Here is a 9,004-nt window from a genome sequence, read left to right on the forward strand (position 1 = left end):
TACACACAGAAACACACATAAAGAAAGAAAAACAGTCAGAGACAATTACAGACACATACTTAGAGACACAGACACACTCAGAGATACACACAGACACAGACACACACTCAGAGACAGACACACACAGATACACACTCAGAGACACACACACTCATTCAGAGACAGACAGACACAAACATCAACAGACACACTCACACTCAGAGACAGACACACACAGACACACACTCAGAGACACACACACAGACACACACTCAGATGCACACACGAGGAAGATTGTGCTGCTGTGATGGGTTCTTAGGAGAAAGAACTCCTCATACAGTAGTGGACTCAGAGCAGGATGCGGAGAAAGGGAAAGAGATGCCAGTGTGGACCACTCCAGCATGAGCTGGGCACCACAATGACTAAGTCCTGTTTTCCATTTGCCACCTGTTTATGGTAAAACACGAATTACTATCGATGCTTCCTGAATCTGTACAACACTCACCCTCATCTCAGATTCTATCAGCTTGCTTTGTCCAGACCTAGGTTGATTTTTGAAATTGCTCAGATTGTGTCTTATTTGGATAATATTTTGTTTCCCTGAGGATATTTTAAATTTTTATTCATAAATGAGATGTCTGTGTAGGTGGAATGCCGTAAGTGAGCGCCGTATTTTCCTGGAGGTGAGACAGAAGTATTCTGACATGATGGAAACCGTGTAGTTAACATACAAGTATTTCTCCATTAAAATAATACCCCATGTCTGTAGCAAGCAGATGTTGTGTGAACAGACAAGTAGTCATTTAACTTTTCTAAGCCTTGGTTTTCTCTTCTGTAGAGTGAAGACATTTTCTGTCAGCTTTCTCAGAGGCTGTAGGAGACCTGTGCTGGCATCTTCATGTGGAAACTAGAGAAAAGCTCTCGGAATGGATCAGAGCGAGACAAGGAAGAGGAGAGAGCCAAGCACACTCTGGCAGTTCACGTATATGTCCTGGAGCTACATCCCACGGGGGCTGTTCTGTAAGATTTTCCCTGCCAGCCCCCTTCCCTATAACGTCAGTGCCTCCTGGAAACTTTATGTTTCGGGAGGAAGCACAATTGCTGGAGACAGCAACCTGCAGAAAGGACACTTAGGGAAGGAGGCAGGTGAACTGGCAACAGCCCTCGCGAGGTTATGGGGCGGGGCAGGGGGTGGGGGAGAAGGCTGAATGCAGTGTAGCATATCCGTGTCTCAGAGCACAGCGACCCGGCCTGGGGTCTAGCTGAGTAGGGAAGCTCATGAGAGCTGCTGGGCCATCGTCACCACTGAAAAACAAAGCAAACATTGCACCTGCTCAAAGTGTCTAGCTCTCGGCCCAGGATCGCAAATGAGCCTTCCTTCATATGCTTGTTTTACTAAATAACTGATAGTCCCTTGAATAGGCATCCCTAAACATAACTTAAATCTTTTGTTGCCATGGAGATAATGAATAGGTTTCTAAAACAAAACTTTTAGGGATGAAAGTGTCACTGTTCAGTGACTATTATCTACTTCAGCTGGAATTTCAAGGAGATGATGTAGTCAAGATATTGCTAGTCCCCCCCCCCCCCCAACCACCCTGCCCTTCCTTGGGTTCTTCAACAGCCCGACTGTTTAAGAAAACAAAAAATAAAAAATTCTGTGTTTTTGCCACTATCATATAGCAAAGTCAATCTAACGGCAAAAAGAATAAGCTGGGTTCCACTCTGCCTCATATATCAACGAAATTGCCCCTGAGTTCTGGCATGCTATTATTTGAGATACCAGATGAGGTATGAGAGTCCAGACTATTGCTGGGTTCCTGGGTTACACTTCAGTTTATGGCAAATTGTGGCTTGATTTGTAGGGAGAGGTAAAATGACAGCATGGGTATTGATAGGAGACGTATCAGGATGACATTGTTGTAACTGTCCATCTTGGACTATCAGGAGTTTTTAAAGACATCATTTGATCTGTTATGGCACGACAAGGCTCTATAAGCAAAGAACAGGTAGCCTTCTTCAGTCCATTGATAAGACATATCTTTGTCTGAAAGCCGAGCTGTTAGGACACTATGGATTTATGACACTACTGTGTTGTTTATTATTGACACTGTCAGTGTTATGGGTAAAGAGCTTGTTCCACTGGCCCCAAGGAGGGTTCATTCACAGGGCAAGTCGAGGTTTCCAAAGAGCTGAACTTGAGGTAGGCTTCTGGAATGGGTGTGTGCCTCGGCACAGCGTGTGGTTAGCATGCAACAGGTGCCAAATTCCAACTCCAGCACCACAAAACCCCCAAATAAACATAAACAAAACAAAAAGCAGGTCACCACTGTCTCGGCCTGTCCCTGATAGAGGCGGGAACAGGCATTTTGGTGTTCCTAGCTCCACACAGCAGAGTCATCTAATGTAATTTGTAGGGCTGGAGTTGAATTTCTGTAAGTCACAGCACATGTCTCAGTATCATTATCATCATCATCATCATCATCATCATCATCATCATCATCATCATCATCATCAACATTGTGTGCGGTTATGGGGCTCCAGTCAGCATCTGGGAGGAGAAATGTGAACTCTTCTCCCACTGAGTCACACAAGATTTCACTCTTCTCCAACATTACCTCCCTTCAAATTAAATGTGTGTGTGAGCACACACACGTGTGTTCTAGTGTGTGTGTGTTCTAGTGTGTATCCATGCCTGTGAAAGCCAGGGGGCAGTTTTCTTTATCCACGTACATCACTTTGTTTTCTTTAGCGAGTCTCTCATTGGTCTGGAACTTGTCGCGAGGCTCAGCTGGCTGCCTAGTGAGTTCCATGGAATTGCCTGTCTCTGCCCACCCAGTTCTGAGCTCCTAAGTGTGTGTGCCGCCATGCCTGACTCTTGCCTGGTTTCTAGGGAGCAGACTCAGGTCCTCATGCTTACAACAAGCCCTGTGTCCACTGAACCACCTTCCCTTAGCCCATGTTAAGCAGCACCACCACCACCACCAACCTGGATGGCATTATGTGTCTCGTGTTATTGGGTATCTATTCACACGCTCAGAAACAAAAATAATAGAATGTAGAAAATTAATCTTCTGGTTTCTGCAGTTTTTATTATTTCTCTAGGACTACAATAGTGGAACAGGGAAGTTGCTTGTTCTCAAGCATGGTCAAATCCATGTAATAACCTGGAAACAAGTACAGCCTAAAATTCACTAGCACTTGTACAAAATTAGTTTAAATGTTTGGAAGGCAGACATTTGTAAATTTGATAGGCATTACACTTGGCCACGGTAGTCCTCCTGGGATTAAGCTGTATAGAAAGTTCCAGAAAAGGACTGAGTCATCCCTGTGAGGAGTTCAGTGTGAGGACATGAAGTGGTTTATCAGCCAAGGCAACATGTGTAAAATTTGATGGTCTTGATGGGGAAAATATCTTCTGATTATAGATCACTAAGAAGATATTCAGAATAAGGTGTTATTCGTTTTAAAGGAGACAAACTATAAAACTTAAGTGGGCAGGGTATTTTTATGAAAATAACCATCATTAAAATTAGATTTGAATGTCAGAAGACAAAGCTCTTGAGCACTCAACAGCCTGGGCTACTGTATAATGTGAACTCTTCCTCATCTTCATTTAATACAGTGTACCAGGCCCTGTAGGTAAAAAAAAAAGTGCATTAAAAAAACCAAGTATGTTTTTAATATATTGGTTTTATCAAGGTAGTAATATAATTGAGCACATTTCACAAGTACGGCTTTCATGCTGAAGCAGTCTATGTTTGGTGGCTGAGGGTGAAAGAATGTCACCCTCATGGTCAGCTTGCCTTTTGTTAATAAAAGATAAAGCAGAGACACATATACATGATACATGTGTTATATTTTTGTATGACACTCAATAGCTTGGCTACTGATTTTTCCTAATGTAACGAAACCATGAAGTAATCTATGGTCCCTTCTTTGAGCTGAGCAGGAAGCTGCACATGTATGTGACTGATAAGATCCAGCTCTGTTTACAGAAACAGCTCAGTGCTTCTGGAATTGTGATGGGAATTAATGGCGTTATTTACGAGATCAATATGTAGGGCATAAAACAGCTGGCTATCACACGTGCACCTGTGAATAGTTTTATCAATAATAATTAACATAAGTTAGTGCCTTATAGTTTACAAAATGCTTCAGCGTTTATTACCCTCTATGACATCCTCTTTGCAGCCACATAAATCTGCCAGCATATCTCAAGGTAGGGAGCAGCTTTGTTGTTGTCCCTGTTCAACTCTCAAGTCATAACATGAGTGCCGTACTTTTGAATGATTTCTAATCTTCAGTCTCAATAAACTTCTCCTTCTGTACAAATTACCAAAATAATTGAAAAATATTTTTACTTCAAAACAGTTAGCACTGCTTTTATACTAATCTATGTATCCCTAGATTAATTTTCTTTTGCACACAGATTCCTTAAGGGAAGAAGCATGAACCCTTGCAAGTGATAGTATCACCAGGCTTAGTCATAATGTCTAGCTCAAAGTAAAAATAAACAAAATTTTGTAAAGAATGGTGTCTTGGTTACTTTTCTATTGTGAAGGATCACTGTGATCAAAGAAACTTAAACAGAAAGCGTTTAACTGGGGGATTACTTACAATTTCATTGGCTAAGTCCATGACTGTTATATCAGGGAGTATAATGGCAGACAGACAGGTATGGTGCTGGAGCAGTATCTGAGAGCTTATATTTGATCCACAAGCGCCAGACTGAGTGTTAAGTGAGCCAGGCATGAGAAAGCCCACCTTTACTAGGTGTTGGAAATCATTCTGTATATGTGTTGCTTTTATTGGTTAATGAATAAAGAAGATTCTTTGGCCTATGGTAGGGCAGAAAAGAGCTAGACTGGAAAACTAAGCTGAATGCTGGGAAAAAGTAGGTGGAGTCAGGGGAGACGCCATGTAGCAGCTGTAGGAGACAGATGCTGAACTGAACCTTATCAATAGGCCATAGCTACCTGGCGATACACAGCTTAATAGAAGTGAGTTATTTTAAGATATAAGAGCTAGCTAGAAAGATGCCTAAGCTATTGGCCAAGCAGTGTTGTAATTAGTAGAGCTTTTGTATGATTATTTCGGGTCTGGGCTGCCAGGAACAACAAATGAGCAGCCTCTGACTACACTCACTGACACATCTCCTTGAACAAGGCCACACCTCCTAATCATTCCTAAATATTTTACCAACTAGACTCCATTCTCATTCAAACCACAACAAATGGGCTGTAATAACTGAATATCTTTTCATTCTTAAAATATATACATCAACCCTTAGTTGTATTTGATTTTATTGATTCTTTGGGGTTTATACTATTTTAAAATATCTTTTATTGGTATTTTTTTTACATATTTGCTACTTTGTTTTATAGACAAAGTATGTTGTCTCTTGCTGCCCAGTGTGGCTTTAACTCACTGAACAGCCAAAGATGTCTGGTTTAACTTGAGGTTCACCCCACAAAAGGGGGACTGATTCTGCTTGGATGGCCAGAAACCTGAGACTGGATAGCCCAGGGACCTAGGGTAGAATGAAACAGACCTGGTCAAAAGAAGAAGGAGGAGGAGGAAGAGGAGGAGGGGGAGGAGGAGGAAGAGAAGGAGGAAGAGGAGGGAAGGAAGGAAGAAGAAAAGAAAGAAAAAAGGAAAAAAGACCCTCAATAAAATGATTTTCTAATGATATTCTGCTATATTATTCATAGATCAGTGCCACGTCCAGTCATCATCACAGAAGCTTCTCTGGCAGCAGATGGAAGCTGTTGCAGAGACGCACAGCACAGCCAGACATTATGTGGAGAGAGAGTCTAAATTGGAGGTCTCCATAAGTTTGCTTCCCTTGATCAGGGAACCCTGCAGAAGAGGGGGAGGAAAGATTGTAGGAGTCAGAGAGGAAGGAGGGCACCTGGAGAACATGGCCCACAGAATCCACTAAGCAGGGCTCTCATTGGCTCACAGGCACTGAAGCAGCAAACACGGGGCCTGCATGGGTCACCATCACGTCCTCTGTGTATTTGTTACGGCTGTTAGCTTAGTGTTTGTGTGGGACTCCTACTGGTAACCTCTTCTTGAGACTCTTTTCCTCCTATTGGTTTGCCTTGTCCAGTCTTGGGGGGATCTGGGAGAGGGGGAAGACAGGAGCTAGAAAGATTGAAGGCAGGGAAAACTGTGGTTGAGATGGATTGTATGTGAGAAGAATCTACTTTCGATAAAACAAAAAGAAAGGAGGAAGCCACTGAAGCTTCATGCAGGAGAACACATAGGGTAGTGACTGAAGAAACGCATCCTGCAGCAGAGGCCGAGGGTTCATGGGGTTCATCTGCTCAGTATAGACGGGATGCAACATGGGAAGGGCAAGACACAGCCTGCTTCTCTCTAACCGCAAAGAACTTTGTCTCCTTAAAGAGTTAGCTCCCCATAGGAAGACTTTGCTTCTTCTTAGTCTCACAGTTTATATAACTCTGCAGGCTTGTCTACATTTGCTGTCCTGTTTGTGTCCATCTAGGGCCCAGGTCAGCAAATCCTTTACTTCTGGATTCCTGCTGATAGGAAAATAGAGATCAAACTTACTTTACATTTATGTCAATTATTGCCATTTATCCTTTGATGAAAATATACATGAAAGTCGGGCGGTGGTGGCGCACGCCCTTAATCCCAGCACTCAGGAGGCAGAGGCAGGTGGATCTCTGGGAGTTCGAGGCCAGCCTGGTCTACAAGAGCTAGTTCCGGGATGGGCACCAAAGCTACAGAGGAACCCTGTCTCGAAAAACCAAAAAAAAAAAAAAAAAAAAAAAAAAAACAAACAAACATGGAGAAAAAATCATTCCTAATACTAAGCCTGGTAAAGATACAAAAAACTTTACATGTGAAAGAAATAATTAATAGAATTTGTATGCTTTTAAATCTAAATCTGCTACTGTAAATTTTCACAAAGTTCTTAACAGGAAATCTGTCAGTGTCTTCTTCTTCTTCCTGGGGTTTGTGTGAATGAAGAAAGGCAGTGTTTGAAGGATGTAAACTTGTTTGCATATTCACTGATACTGCAGAATACTTTCTCTGTAGTATTAAAATATTTTGGAACAATAACAGTATAATCATTTAGGATTTGATTATAAAAATTTGGTAGATATCACAAATAGAACATAATAAAAATATACATTTTTAAAATTGATGATACAAGTTATTATTATGCTTTAAGATGGAGACTAGAGATATTTAAATCATAATAAAATATACTGAAAAGAACATAACTAACATGACCATTTGAAAATGTAACATGCATGGCTAAGGGTATAAATGGGCATTAGGTAACAAAATGTTGAAAAATGGCTGACAAGTAGTGAAAATGTGGGGTTTACATCTAGCTTATCTTGAGGCTTGATGATGGTATGGGATGTGATGGAGGAGGGTCATTTGTCTATGTGTTACTTTCATTGGTTAATAAAGAAACTGCCTTGACCCTTTGATGGGACAGAAAATTAGGTACACGGAGTAGACAGAACTGAATTCTGGGAGGAAGAAGGGAGTGAGCCAGTGGTCATGGAGCCAGCCACCAGGTCAGACATGTTGAATCTTTCCCGGTAAGCCACCACCTCGTGGTGCTACACAGATTATTAGAAACAGGTTAATCAAGATGAGAGAGTTAGCCAGTAAGAGGCTAGAGATAATGGGCGAGGCAGTGTTTTTAAGGAATACAGTTTCCATGTAATTATTTTGGGTAAAGGTAGCCTTGCGGGAGCCGGGAGGCGGGAAGCGGCCCGCAGCTCCTTTCTACAGGGATGTACAGGACTTTTTCCAGATCTGAAAACACCTGGTGCTACTGGGGGACATTGATAGTTTTAACAATTGGGGAATATTACTGCTACCCATAGATAGAGACCAGAAATATTGTTAAGCATCCTACCCTTCTAAAGGGTTGATAGCATCAAGACCTTAAAATTATTCGAGCGGATTTGGTTTTGTAACTGTCTATTAAACTAGTACGTTGTGAAAGGCGCGAGCACCGCAGCAGGAAATGTGAGAGGCCAGGCCGTCACAACAGGGGATATGGGCATAACATCTTCTAAAATGAGTTAGCAAGTTAGTGACAGCCATAAAGCTGTTGAAAGAGAGAGGTGAGACTTTAAAAAGGTATGTTTTCTTTTTTATTTATTAATATTACCCATAAGAATTTTTAAGTGAGCAAGAAATGCCAAGATCTATGGACAATATCGATTATTGAATGATTACTTATGATAGTGAAATCTGGAAATGAATGAGGTAGGAGTGTGGTAAAATAATGTCTGATCGTTTGGTTGATAGATTACCCTTGAGCTTTTAAAATACCTAGTTTTGAGGAACTGATGTGAAAAATGCTTATTGTATAAGCTAAGCAAATAAACAAACCACCAATCTCTGGGTACAGCTTGATCTAAATCTTACAAACACATGTGGGGAGACTTTCAGTAAGAAATGTGTTAAAATGAGTTATGAGTGGTTCTATGTTATTACATTATAGGCGATTCTAAATATATTTTTCTTTATAGCATGTGTACTTTCTAAATCATTGAAAATGATACATTATTTTTTATAATTAGAAGAAAGACAAGCCATATTGATTGCTACAGGCAAGGCCTTTACATTAGCAGAGAAGAAGGAAGTATGATTGCTTTGCCTTGAGCAACTTAAATATAAAGCAAGGGATGGATTGTGCGGAAATGGGAAGTTTGTGATTATCACTAACGCATGCAGCAGTGGAGTAGAGGGATGGTGACTAACCTCCACTGTCTGCTAGCCTAGCATGTTCTGGGTGCGTTCTCTAAAAAAAAAAAAATCACATCTCATGCCACCAGCCATCTGGTGTAGATGGTATTATTCAGTCCATTTTAGTGATGACTTTGTGGCCAGGGTAAAAGCATTGTAAGGATTCGACCTCAGATCTGAGTCACGTCACATGAATCACTTCCCCTTTGTGTGCTTGTCATATTCCTGTACTCATGATTCTAAATGTTTCAAAAAGAGCCAGGAACACTCACTT

This window comes from Chionomys nivalis, chromosome 21 (assembly GCF_950005125.1).
Source record: "Chionomys nivalis chromosome 21, mChiNiv1.1, whole genome shotgun sequence".
Classification (NCBI taxonomy): Eukaryota; Metazoa; Chordata; class Mammalia; order Rodentia; family Cricetidae; genus Chionomys; species Chionomys nivalis.